Source organism: Musca autumnalis, unplaced genomic scaffold (genome assembly GCF_047663935.1).
Source record: "Musca autumnalis isolate F117 unplaced genomic scaffold, ASM4766393v1 scaffold_1, whole genome shotgun sequence".
NCBI classification, from domain to species: domain Eukaryota; kingdom Metazoa; phylum Arthropoda; class Insecta; order Diptera; family Muscidae; genus Musca; species Musca autumnalis.
The window spans coordinates 67,397,509-67,412,377 of record NW_027411644.1 but is presented as its reverse complement, the minus strand read 5'-3'; the positions used below and the strand labels follow the sequence as shown (position 1 = coordinate 67,412,377).

Sequence of the window (14,869 nt, the reverse complement as noted above, 5' to 3'; positions counted from 1 at the left end):
TATATCTTTATTCCTTGAAGACACATTCCGCCCACGTAATTTATTTTTGAAAGACGATCTCTCGACCTTTCCATAGATGCAAATTATGTTGATGTACGTGCTCAGGTAACAGAGTTACAGCCTAGTTTATACAGAAATTCCACAGTTTTATTTGTGTGTATAGTAACCATAACCACTCTAGAGTTCGCAGTTATGGTTTAATACTGAAAAATGTTTACACTAGGTAAGAATTTTGGCCAAGGAAGATGCCAACAATTTTGGATAATGAGCGGATAATTCATAGCGGGTGAACTTTTGTGGAAAAAAAATAAATTTTTGGTCTATATTTTATTTCTAGGAGACATATTTCGGCAATCTACGAAAATTAACTTGAAAACCAACATGAATATAGCGATTAGATAACTGAACTACTGACTAACATATAAGCGGTTTTTATACCCTACACCACTATGTGGAGAGGGTATTATAAGTTGGGTTTGGCCAAAAAGGTTGAAACGCATCGAAATAATGGTCGTAGACCCATACATACATATATATACCAAAATGAATGTCTAGACGAGCTGAGTCGTCTGTGTGTCCGTCCGTCCGTCTGTCCATCTAAACCTTGTAATCACGATACAGGTCGCAATTTTAATCCGATCGTCACCAAATTTTGGGTGTTGATGAAGGTCCCGGAAAGAAACCTATTGATTTTGCTGATGGTCGGATAACATTCAAGGGTAGGAATGGGCAAAAAACTAATTTGGAGAAAAATTCAACGTTTTATTTCAAAGCAAATATCTCCGCTTCTATAAGGGGTATATCAAAAGTAAAACTGCTAATGAAAGTAGAAAATATAACCTTTGCAACGATGTAACGTAGGTTGTCGTAGGTGGTCAAACAACAAGATATCGCAATAGCCGCTTGGTGTTAATGGGGGTCCCACAGAGGAAAACACCTATTGATTTTGGTAATGGTCGGATATTATTCAGGGGTCGGAATGTGAAAAAAAACTTATTTGGAGAAAAGGCCAACGTTTTACTTCAAAGCGATTATCTCTCTTCTGTAAGAGGTATATCGAAAGCAAAACCTGGCAAGGAAAGTAGAAAATGTCACCTTTACAACGATGTGAAGTTGGTTGTCATTGGTGGTCAACCAACAGAGATATCGCAGTAGTCGGTAGTGCATCCCTTTTTCCATTTTTTGTGCTATCACACTACATGTCGGAATTTTGATCGGAAATTTTGGGTGTTGAGAAAGAAGCCTATCGATTGTTGGAGTACATCCCACCATTTTTACAGTGTTTTTATACCCTCCACCATAGTATGGAGGGTATATTAAGTTTGTTTTTCCGTTTGTAACGCATTGAAATACTCATTTGCGACCCTATAAAGTATATATATTCTTGATCAGGGTAAAATTCTAAGTCGATCTGAGCACGTCCGTCCGTCCGTCCGTCCGTCCGTCTGTGGTAATAATCTAGCATCCACAAAAATGGAGATAGGACGCTGAAATTTTGGGAAAATGCGTCTTTTGTTTGCAGGCAGGTCAAGTTCGATGATGGGCTATATCGGTCCACGTTTTGGTATAGCCCCCATATAACGGTACCCCCCGATTTACGGTATTTTGACGTTTTTAGGAACATTTTCAGACCGATTTGGCTATAATTTGACATTTAGGGTTCCTAAGTGTCAATAAACATATATAACAAAACTTGTGGACATAGGTCCACGTTTTGGTATAGCCCCCATATAACGGTACCCCCCGATATACGGTATTTTGACGTTTTTAGCTACATTATCAGACTAATGTAGCCATAATTTGACATTTAGGGTTCTTAAGTGTTGATAAACTTATATATTAGAAGTTGTGGACATAGGTCCACGTTTTGGTATAGCCCCCATATAACGGTACCCCCCGATTTGCGGTATTTTGACGTTTTTAGCTACATTTTTAGACCGATTTAGCTATAATTTGACATTTAGGGTTCTTAAGTATCAATAAACTTATATAACAAAAGTTGTGGACATAGGTCCACGTTTTGGTATAGCCCCCATATAACGGTACCCCCCGATATACGGTATTTTGACGTTTTTAGCTACATTATCAGACCGATGTAGGTATATTTTGACATTTAGGGTTCTTAAGTGTCATTAAACTTATTTAACAAAACTTGTGGACATAGGTCCACGTTTTGGTATAGCCCCCATATAACGGTAACCCCCGATTTACGGTATTTTGACGTTTTTAGCTACATTTTCAGACCGATGTAGCTATAATTTGACATTTAGGGTTCTTAAATGTCAATAAACTTATATAACAAAAGTTGTGGACATAGGTGCACGTTTTGGCATAGCCCCCATATAACGGTACCCCCGATTTACGGTATTTTGACGGTTTTAGCTATATTTTCAGACCGATTTAGCTATAATTTGACATTTGAAATTCTTAAATGTCAATAAACTTATGTAACAAAACTTCTGGACATAGGTCCACGTTTTGGTATAGCCCCCATATAACGGTACCCCCCGATTTACGGTATTTTTTACGTTTTTAGCTACATTTTCAGACCGATATAGCTATAATTGGACATTTGGGGTTCTTAAGTGTAACTAAACTTATATAATAAAAGTTGTGGACCTAGGTCCACGTTTTGGTATAGCCCCCATATAACGGTACCCCCGATTTACGGCATTTTGACGTTTTTATCTACATTTTCAGACCGATTTAGCTATCAATTGACATTTAGGGTTCTTAAATGTCAATAAACTTATATAACTAGTGGACATAGGTCCATGTTTTGGAATAGCCCCCATATAAAGTTACCGCCCGATTTCAGGTATTTTGAGAATTTTACCAACAAGTTTTAACCGAATTATCTGTAATTTGAACATTTGACATTTGAAATTCTTAGTGGTCACCACACCTCTCCACCAAAAATTGTCAAGAAAGCCCCCATATAACGGTACCTCCCGATTTTCTGTAATTTGATGATTTTAGCTACAATATTAAACCGAACTAGCAGTAATTTGACATTTGAAGTTCTTAGTGGTCGCAACACCTCTCCATCAAAAATTGTCAACATAGGTAAATGTTCGGATATAGCTCCCATGTAACGGTACCTCCCAATTTTCAGTAATTTCGCAATTTAAGCTACAATTTTTAACAGAACTAACTGTAATTTGACATTTGAAGGTTGTAGTGGTCACCACACATCTGCATCAACAATTTTCAACATAGCCCCAATATAACGATACTTCCCGATTTTCGGTACTTTGAGGATTTTACTTAAAATGTTTAACCGAACGTAGGTCCATGTTTTTGTATAACCCCAAAACAAACCTCCCGATTTTCCGTACCTTAGCTTTATTTTTTGGACGAACTTTCTGTAATTTGAAATTTAAAAGTCAACAAAAATTCTGCAACAAAAATTGTTCATTTAAGTTCATATTTTCGTATAGCCCAGATACCTCCGAACTAGCTGTTAATGACATTTGAAGTTCCCACGTTATGTACCGATTTTCGATATTTTGAGGATTCTAGCTAAATTTTTTAACCTAATTAGGAGTTATTTGACATTAAAGGCTCCCATCAAAAACTGTCAACATAGGCCCATGTTTTATTATAACCCCTTTATAACAGTACCTCCCAATTTCTAGCCCACCAAAAATTTGCAACAGTTAGATATAGGCACCATAAAAAAGGGCCTCCCGAATGAAGTATTTTATGTACATTATCTGACATTTTAACGTACTCACTTAAAGTTGGGGACAGGAATGAATATTTTATGGTGGAGGGTATGAAAAGTTCGGCCCGGCCGAACTTAATGCTTTTTTACTTGTTTTATTTGAGTTGTACTGACGATGACCTTAAATGCGTTTCAACAAAATTGACCTGTATTAATGAAAACATTCAGAGCAAAGGCGCTAACCTATCCCAATTTTAAATTTTGAATTTTACCAGTCAAAATCGTATGCGCCGAATATGTGATACCCCAACGAACCGACTACAGACTTGGCTCACTTGTTTTTATTGTTGTGATTTTCTTGCGTAGAAATACATTTACATTCCATGTTACAAAATGTCGCAATCATGATAGAAAAGTTTTCAAATCATGAAAGAAGGATTTCCAGGTTTTTAATTTGTTACAAATTACAATGCTGTAGGGATTTTTGAAGTTTTTGTGATACATTTGGTAAAAAGTGATGTAATAGGGCCTCGAAATATTATTCTTTTTTCATTGATCGATTCGACAAAAGTCACCGAAAATTATTTCTATTTTTTTTTTTAATATTTGTTTATACCCTCAATATTTTGGCCAACGAGATTATCGAAATAATGATTTTAGACCTCAGGTATATTTGGACGAAATCCATTTCAGAAAATTTATAGTCAAATTACCCATGTCCGTCCGTTTGTCTGGCTGGCTGGTGCCCACGATAACTCTCGAAGAATCAACCTATTTGGTTGAAATTTTAGGTCTCGTAAATTTTGTCCAAACTTAGTTTAAGTTCGAAGATGGACCATATCGGTCTACCCCTTCTGTTAATTACCCCTACAAAACTTCAAAATTTTTCGCTAAGATTGTTCCCACGATAGTTCCTGAAGGGACTAACCGAATTGTTGTAAACTAGTTATGTGAAAATGGGTGACGTAGGGGATGGAAGATACCAAGGAACGGTCCTGACCGGTTTTAACATGGCAAAGCCCAGGATTTATCTTGGTCCCTCTTTCATACCAAGTGGACACTGACCTCCCCGTGGTGTCACCTGGGGAACTGCCTTTAACACCCGTTAAAGGTAGTGAGCTAACATGTGCCGCGCGTTCACCCATAAGAACGTTAAAAACTTGGGTTTGGGCGTCGGGTTAGTAACCCTCCCCTAGAAAAAACAGCCTACTATGAAAAAACGAAAGAAAAGAAAAACAAACCCCTCTAAAGTTGACGAACCCCGCAAACGTTTTAAGGACCATGATCTGCGAATCTGCACCTGGAATGTTCGCACTCTTTATAGAGAAGGTGCAGTCTTCGCATTGGCAGACGTACTTGAAAAGTACAAGACCGATATTACTGCCATACAGGAAATACGATGGATTGGGAAAGGCGTCACAACAACACCTAAAGGTGACGCACTGTATTATAGCTGCCATGACGTAAAGCATGAGTTTGGTTGTGGATTCGTAGTTAGTCGGAGACTAAAACATCTTGTATCCAGCTTCACTCCAGTGAATGAAAGGCTTGCTGCAATTCGAATAAAAGCTAAATTCTTCAACATCAGCTTTATTTGCGCTCATGCTCCCACTGAAGAAAAGGACGAACAGACCAAAGATATATTTTACGAGCGCTTAGAAGAAACATATGACCGTTGCCCTGCCCATGACATTAAAATCATTCTAGGCGATTTTAATGCCAAAATTGGAAAGGAGAATATCTTTGGCCCAACAGTCGGGAAATTCAGTCTCCACAGTGAAACATCTGACAATGGTATGAGACTGATAGACTTTGCAGCTGCAAAAAACATGGTAGTTAGCAGTACCAGATTTAATCATCTCGATATTCATAAGGGCACCTGGCTGTCTCCAGATCAGAAAACAAGAAACCAAATTGATCATGTTGTGATAGATGGAAGACATTCATCGAGCGTGTTGGATGTACGATCGTTCCGAGGCGCAAACATTGATTCGGACCACTACCTTGTTGCAGCAAAGGTACGCACCCGCTTAAACGTAGCAAACAAAGTACGAACAGACACAACACGAAAGTTAGACATCGGTAAGCTGCAATCACAACAGATAGCCACAGCATATTCCACTCAACTAGCCCAATTGCTTAATCAAAGCCCTCCTCATCCCAATAACATATCAGCGCAATGGCAAAGCATTGCCCACTCCATGCAAACAGCCGCAAAATCCATACTTGGATACCAGAGACCTCCACCAAGGAATCCATGGTATGATGAGGAGTGTCGTGCTGCCACCGAAGAGAAAAATGCGGCATATAAGGCTACTTTACAATCCGTAGCAATGCGTAGCGCACGAGAGAGATACAGGGAGAAAAGGAGAGAGGAGAAACGTCTTTTCCGCAGAAAAAAGAGAGAGATGGAAAAGCGGGAGTGTGAAAAAATCGAGATGTACAGGAGCCAGAATGAAGTCCGAAAATTCTACCAAAGAGTCAAGCATCAAACTGATGGCTTTGGTACAGGCACATCCTCCTGTAGAGACCAGCAAGGTAATTTGGTAACTGATACAGATAGTGTACTCAGGATATGGAAAGAACATTTTTCAAATCTGTTGGTATCCAATAGCAGCGAAGACGACGAAGATACCACAGTCCCAATCCCAGAAGATGGTATTGAATGTATACCGCCCAGCCAAGATGAGGTAAAGACAGCAATAAATCGGCTAAAGAATAATAAGGCAGCAGGGGCCGATGGTTTACCAGCCGAGCTGTTCAAAACCGGAGGCGACACGCTGATAAGGTGTATTCATCAGCTAGTTAGCACCATCTGGCAGGAAGAACGAGTACCCGACGATTGGAACCTAAGTATCCTGTGCCCCGTCCACAAGAAGGGAGATAAGACTGTATGCTCTAACTATAGGGGCATAAGTCTACTCCCTATTGCCTACAAGATCGTGTCAGGGATATTGTGCGAACGACTAAAGCCTATGGTCAACGAAATAATTGGACCATACCAATGCGGCTTTAGACCTGGCAAGTCCACCATTGACCAGATATTTACCCTGCGGCAAATCCTGGAGAAGACCCAAGAGATGCAGATCGACACCTACCACCTTTTTGTCGATTATAAAGCAGCCTTCGACAGTCCGCTGCGCTCAAAGGTATTCCAAGCCATGTCTGAATTTGGTATTCCCGCAAAGCTCATCCGGCTTTGTAAAATGACTTTAACTGACACGAGGTCCTCAGTTAAAATAGGAAAGAACCTCTCCGAAGAGTTTGGTACCAAAAGAGGTTTCAGACAAGGAGACAGCCTTTCGTGTGACCTCTTCAACATCCTGCTAGAAAAGGTTATACGAGAGGCAAACGTCAAAAGAAGTGGCACAATCTACACCAATAGTCACATGTTACTTGCTTATGCTGATGATATAGACATCATGGGTCGATCAGTAAAAGAAGTAACTGATACCTTTATAAAGGTCGAAGGAGAATCTGCTAAAGTGGGTCTGGCGGTAAACGGTGAGAAGACCAAGTTGATGGTGTCGACGCGCAATGCGTCCATTGAGCTCGGACCGACTGTGGAAGTTGGTTCCTATAATATTGAGGTAGTAAAAGACTTCGTCTACCTCGGCACCTCCGTCAACACAACAAACGACATCAGTTGTGAAATAAAAAGAAGAATTGTATTGGCCAACAGATGCTACTTTGGATTAAGTAAGCAGTTTAAAAACAAAGCCACATCTCGTCAAACAAAAATAACGCTCTACAAAACACTGATACTACCCGTGCTGATGTATGGCTCCGAAGCCTGGGTACTTGCGCAAGCAGACATGGCAGTGCTTGGTGTGTTTGAGAGAAAAATTCTTCGAAAGATCTACGGACCAATCTGCGTTGACGGTGAATATCGACGTCGCATGAACCACGAGCTGTATCTGCTATACAACGACATGAATATTGTTAAACGTATCGAGATGCAGCGATTGCGTTGGCTAGGCCATATCATAAGAATGAGCGATGATGAACCCGCTAAAAAGGCGTATGAATACATGCCACATGGCGGTGCACGCAGAATTGGCAGGCCAAGGAATAGATGGCGCAAACAAGTGGATGTTGAGATGAAAAGGCGCGGTATTCCAGAGTGCAAAGCAACAAATAGAGAGGAATGGAGATCTCTTCTTAGTTCGGCCTATAGAACAAATGTTCTGTAATGGGCCAGCTAAGTAAGTAAGTAAGTAAGTTATGTGGAAATATTACTTCCATGCATGTATCAGATTCGAATATGGACTATATCGGCCTACTTCTTTGGGAAAAGTATAGTTTAACAGCTCTTCTCGAACCTTTTTGAATTTGTTTGCCTTGCGGCCCCTTTTACGAAGGTGCAATTTTTTTTGGGGCAAGTCCATACTTCCTGAAACGAAGCCAACTAAAACACATTATGGAAAGAGTGCCGTTTAAGGACTCGTCTCGGATTGTTTCAATTTTTTTGCATTTTCTTGTCTTTGTGGCCCTTGTTACGACAGTACACTTTTGTTGGAGGTCAAAGTCCATTCTTCAAGGGAATTCGGCACAAAATTAAAAAAAAAAAAAACATAGAGACGTTATAAGTGTTGAATTTACTTATTTTCTTTGTGTCTGTGGCTGAGGGTATATCTCCGTTGGCACAGCTGACTGACACTTTCTAACTTGTTTTAATAATATATAGCGAAAAAGCCCCGATTGGTCATTATAAAATACGGAAAATATTACCCTACGTTTCCAGTAATGACGGCGTATATGCGTACGTATGTTCTAATCTCTGGTATGTTACCATGTATATCAACTTATGTATGTAGTAGTAGTATCACTTTATTATTTCATTTATATACATACTAGCTGACCCGGTCCGCGTTGCCGGCCCGTTGTTTGGGTTCTCCGTGTAAACTTTAGTTATCTATCCAGCATTGATACAGCCATAATTAGGCATCCCTCTAGAAGCTTCATAAAATAAATCAATGTTTTGACATAAATTCCATGTAATGGTATCCCCCAAATTTAAGATATAAAATCTCTTTTATTATACCCTTCATCATAAATTGACAGTTTAAAGCACTTTGTGACCCACATATAATAATCGGTGCACGTCAATTAACATTGCTATATATTGGATTGTTGGTCTCGGTTGGGGTCGTAATTATTACTGCAGAGAATTGTCAGTATAGGTCCACGTTTTCATATAGCTCCCATAGAACGGTACCGGCTGATTTTCGCTATTTTTGAGGATTTAACATCATTATCACACCGAAATGCCTAAAATTTGGTTTTAATGTAATTTAAAGAGGAGAGCATAAATGTACGTATCGACCGAAAGACACGCCTTTTTATTTCCGCTCGATATGCAACAGTTATAGGTTCACGTTTTGATATAGCTCCCATAAAGCAGTACCTCCCGATTTTCGATAGTTTGGAGATATAGTCACTTTTGGGGGTCGTAAACCGTCTTGCAGAGAATTTTCAGTATACGTCCTCGTTTTGATATAGCTCCCATAGAATGGTGGGATTTTGGTGGATTTAACCTCTGGATAGTGACATCTCAAGTTATCGGGATTTTACTGTATTCCAAAATGTGGAGTTGATCGCGCTATCCCACTTATTGTTTAGTGTTCAGCGTTTATAGCATTTTTTAGGCACGCAAAATTATGTATATTATCTGAAATAATAAATGTTTGAACATTTTGTGATGACCGCGATATTTCACTTCCGCGAAGACCATTCAGGGTCAAGACGGTAATTACAGTAGTATTGCAAACAATCTGTAAACAATACGTTCAAAAATATCATGGACTTTAAAAAAAAATTGAAGGAGATCCTCCGGTCACTACACTTAGCCATATTAAAATAGCTCACGACCGCGCTATCCCACTTGTTCAAGCTAGTGTTCATATCATTTTTGTGTCACGCTTACTAACATTATGTATATTAATTGAAATAATACATTTTTGAAAACTTTGTGATGACCGCGATCATTCAGGGAAAACAATCTGTAAACAATACGTTCAAAAATATCAAAGATTTCTGATTTTCTTAAAAACATTGTGGGGAGGACCACCGGTCACTATTCTTAGCAGTAAAAAACAGCTTACGACCGTTCTAATTAACTGAAATAATACATTTTTGACAATTTTGGTATGAACGCGATATTTCACTTCCGCAACGACCATTCAGGATCAAGACAGTAATTACCATAGCAATGCAAACAATTTGTAAACAATATATTAAAAAGTATCTTGAATTTCGCGGTTTTCTTAAACAATTTGTGGGGAAGACCACCGGTCACTACACTTAGCGGGATAAAAAAATAGATTACGACCTATTCTCAAACCTAAAAACTCCACATACAAAATTTCATAAGATTTCCCAATCGATGTTTCGGAATTTCTATATATTGACATCTCATGTTATCGGGATTTTACTGTATTCCAAACTATGGCGTTGACCGCGTTATCCCACATATTGAAGCCAGTGTTATAGCTGTTTTGTAGTCACGCTTACTAAAATTAGGTATATTATCTGAAATAATACATTTTTGAATAATTTGGGATGACCGCGATATTTCACTTCCGCGACGACCATTCAAAAAAATATATAGCCTATTTTCACCAACGGTGTTCCCAGTACATTATCTGAAATTTTCAAGAAATTCTATTCAGCCGTTTTTGAGTCTATTCGGAACATACAAACATACAAACAAACAAACATACTAACATACACACATTGCCTTTTATATATTAGATTTGACATGTTTAAGTTATCATGTAATTAAAAAGCATAGCAAATAAAGGATATACGACTTTGACATAATGTCGTCAGTCGGTAAAGTAATACAAAAAATATACATCCATATTTGTTTATACATTTGTTAAGAAGATTTACATATATCAATAAAATTCAGTGAGAATTAGTTTGCGATATCGAAGTGCCGCTTTCAGATAAGTAACTAATTTCTTCCAATCGTTCGTGTCTTCTCCATTCAGTATTGATAGAATCTCATGTTCATAAAGTAAAGATTTGCCAAATATTTGCATTCTATATTCTATTAATATGGGACAGATGCCGAGAAAGTGTTGCAGTGTTTCTTTTTCGCGTAGGTTGCACATTGTACAGTTGTCGTTTGAATCCGGTTGCAACATGTTTTGACATCCATTAAGGAAGATTAAGTCGCCCCGTGCTTTCAGTATCCAGGATATTTCATGAGAACTGTAATTTCCATCAAAATAGCGTAATCCTCTTGTTAGATTTAAGTTTTTATAAATACGGCCTCTGCTTTGACGCGCTCTCTGTAAATCTTTAGTTTTATTATCTGCCATTATTCGATCAATTAAATTAGTCTCCATAAGATTACATGAATTTTGTGCGACATATGCTTCTACTGTCTGCAATTGCACTGTATTAAGGAGATTATTTAACGATTGTACCCAGAAAAGTTGTTTTCTCATTAGTATTTCACTCAGCTTACGTGGTAATCTATTTTGATTATAACGGAATAAAGTCCTCCAAATATATGTTAGGTGTAATTTTAGCATGTGGACGTGTCCTGCCTCAAGCCCCGTCGCAATCGAAAGGACGTAATTTGGCGTCGAGTCTGGCAGTTTGAAAACCCGTTTCAGAAAAAAACGCTGCAGTATGTCTACTTCCTCAAAGTATGTATGTATGTATGACCGGACGGCTAAAATGTGTCGCAATCATATAAAAGAAATTCCTTGGAAAATATTGCCCAGGTGTCGTGGAGTAGGGTATCACATGGTCGGCCCTACGCTATTAATTGTTTTTTTTTTTCTTAAATAACCAAATATTTTATTTTTCTTTCTAAAATATATATCAAACATGGAAACCAGCAGCTGAAAATGAGCTTTATTTTAGTTGTTGTGATTTTCTTCTTCTATAATAAGCAAAATTTCCTTTTTTTAATAACTGCAAAGAAACAACAAGAACAACGACAATAAGTAAATTCAACAAGTAAAAAAGCGTTAAGTTCGGCCGGGCCGAACTTTTCATACCCCCACCATAAAATATTCTGAACTAAAATGGAATAATTAGTTTTCATTCCTGTCCCCAACTTTAAGTGGGTACGTTAAAATGTCAGGTAATGTACATAAAATGTTTCATTCGGTAGGCCCTTTTTTATGGTGCCTATATCTAACTATGTATGTTGACAATTTTTGGTGGGATAGAAATTGGGAGGTACCGTTATATAGGGGTTATAATAAAACATGGACTTATGTTGACAGTTTTTTATGGGAGCCTTTAATGTCAAATAACTCCTAATTCGGTTAAAAATTGAAGCTAGAATCCTCAAAATACCGAAAATCGATACATAACGTGGGAACTTCAAATGTCATTAACAGCTAGTTCGGAGGTATGTGGGCTATACGAACATTTGAACTTAAATGAAAAATTTTTGTTGGCTTTTAAATTTCAAATTCAAATTAAGTAAAATCCCCAAAGTACCGAAAATCGGGAAGTATCATTATATTGGGGCTATGTTGAAAATTGTTGATGCAGATGTGTGGTGACCACTATAACCTTCAAATGTCAAATTACAGTTAGTTCGGTTAAAAATTTTAGCTAAAATTGCCAATTAGTGAAAATTGGGAAGCACCGTTATATGGGAGATATATCCGAACATGGACCTATGTTGACAATTTTTTATGGAAAGGTGTTGTGACCACTAAGAACTTCAAATGTCAAGTTACTGCTAGTTCGGTTTAATATTGTAGTTAAAATCATCAAATTACTGAAAATCGGGAGGTACTTTTATATGGGAGCTTTATCAATACATCGACCTTTCTTGACAATTTTTGGTGGAGAGGTGTGGTGACCACTAAAAATTTCAAATGTCAAATGTTCAAATTACTGATAATTCGGTTAAAACTTGTAGGTAAAATTCTCAAAATACCGAAAATCCGTTATATGGGGATACCGAAATCCGTTATACCTAGGTACCGTTATATGGGGCTATACCAAAACATGGACCTACGTCCATAATTATTTCGAATATAAGTTTTTTTGGTCACTAAGAACCCTAAATATCAAATTATAGCTAATTCTGTCTAGAAATGTGAATTTAACCCAGCAAAAATTCGGATCCAGTAGTCATTACGTAACCCATTACAAAGTAATGTAAACAAGCTTCTTTTCCCATTACAAGTAATGTGAAAAGTAATGGGATACTTCTTAAAAAAATACGAGGCAAACCTACTTTCTTTGCTCCTCACTAAGTAATGAGGGCGGTGGCACAGTGAGTGTGTGTCCGACTATAAATCCCAGGGTTGTGTGTTCAACGCTCACTGTCGGCATGCGAGTTTTTTTTAATTAAAAAATAACAGTTCGTGGTGTACATGTGCACTGCACATTTAAGTTCTTAAGCAACCCTTAATGTTCGTATGCGTGGCATAGTATGTAGTGTCTTTGGCTAGAAATCAGAGGGTTCGTGCGTTCAACTCGCACAGCGGCCGAAATAAAATAAAGTAAAATAAAAGTACGAAGTGTGATGAAATTTAAAAAAATCTCTACATCAACTGTTCTAAAAATATAATTTTTTTCAACTTACTTTTCAACTTCTAGTGGCCACAGAATAACTAGTTATTCTAGTGGTCATAAAATAACTACAAACTGAGTGCGACATGCCCTTGTAAAAATAATGGGGAAGAAAGGGGGTTTGCGAGTAGTTACGGCTGCCAAAAATCCCTTACAAAACCCATGATTTTGGGAGGACTTTTTTTGCTGGGAAACGTCAAAATACCTGAAATCGGGCGGTAACGTTATATGGGGGCTATTCCAAAACATGGACCTATGTCCACTAGTTATATAAGTTTATTGACATTTAAGAACCCTAAATGTCAATTTATAGCTAAATCGGTCTGTAAATGTAACTAAAAACGTCAAAATGCCAGAAATCGGGGGTACCGTTATATGGGGGCTATACCAAAACATGTACCTATGTTCATAATAAGAACCCTAAATATCAAATTAGCTATAATTTGGTCGGTCTAGAAATGCGACTTAAATCGTCAAAATACCTGAAATCGGGCGGTAACGTTATATGGGGGCTATACCAAAACGTGGACCTATGTCCACAACGTTTGTTATATAAGTTTATTGGCACTTAGGAATCCTAAATGTCAAATTATAGCTAAATCGGTCTGAAAATGTAGCTAAAAACGTCAAAATACCGTAAATCGGGGGGTACCGTTATATGGGGGCTATACCAAAACGATATAGCCCATCATCGAACTTGACCTGCCTGCAAAAAAAATACGCATTTTCCCAAAATATCAGCGTCCATCTCCATTTTTGTGGATGCTAGAATGATTACCAAAGACGGACGGGCGGACGTACGGACGGACGTGCACAGATCGACTCAGAATTTACCATTTAATTTACCCTCCATACCATTTAATTTACCCTCCATACTATGGTGGAGGGTATAAAAATAGGTCCACTAAAAACAATAAAAACAAGTTAGCAAAGGTTGTAGTCGGACGGGGCAGACCATGTGATACCCTACACCACTGCCCTGGGAATTAGCTTTCAGCAAATTAAAATTCCTTTATAGCACAAATAAGCTTATTGTAAGAAATAACCTTGCCGATTCTGCCATCTTATCACATTAAGCTTGGGACCTACAGTTTATAGCTGAGTCCAAACGGCGTGTCCTAAGACACCACTTTTAGAGAAGTTTTATATGGGTGAAATACTCAGAAAATGTCGCCAACATTACTGAGGTGTATTTTGCCACCATTGAAAGTTTGATGTTACCTCACCGGGGAATCGAACTCACGACATTCTGCGTACAAGGCAGACGTGAAGTTGAAATATAGCTCCACTCTATGGTATAATATTAGAAACGAAGATACGTAGTGATTTTTTCTTTGAGCATATTAAATGTCTCCGTAGTCTATTCTTCAAAAATCAAAAAATGTAACAATTTCCATGTTTTGACATATATAATAGGGTGCCACCGTGGTGCAATGGTATGCACACCCGCCTTTTACGCTGAATGCCCGGGTTCGGTTCCTAGGCCAGACCACCTGCAATTTTCAACAGTGGCAAAATAACCCTCAGAAATGATGGTGACAATTTCTGAGTATTTCAGCCATGAAAAACCTCTACATGCGGTGTATTAGGACACGTCCACTATCCACTTAGCTTATTTAAAATTTCGAGGCGATCGGACTATTA

At 38.1% G+C, this 14,869-nt stretch overlaps 1 protein-coding gene across 1 annotated transcript in view; it reads left to right on the top strand.

Moving 5' to 3' along the window:
* Kyat (Kynurenine aminotransferase) overlaps positions 1 to 14,869 on the top strand; it is a 467,753-nt gene that overhangs the window by 39,873 nt on the left and 413,011 nt on the right. The window lies entirely within an intron of this gene.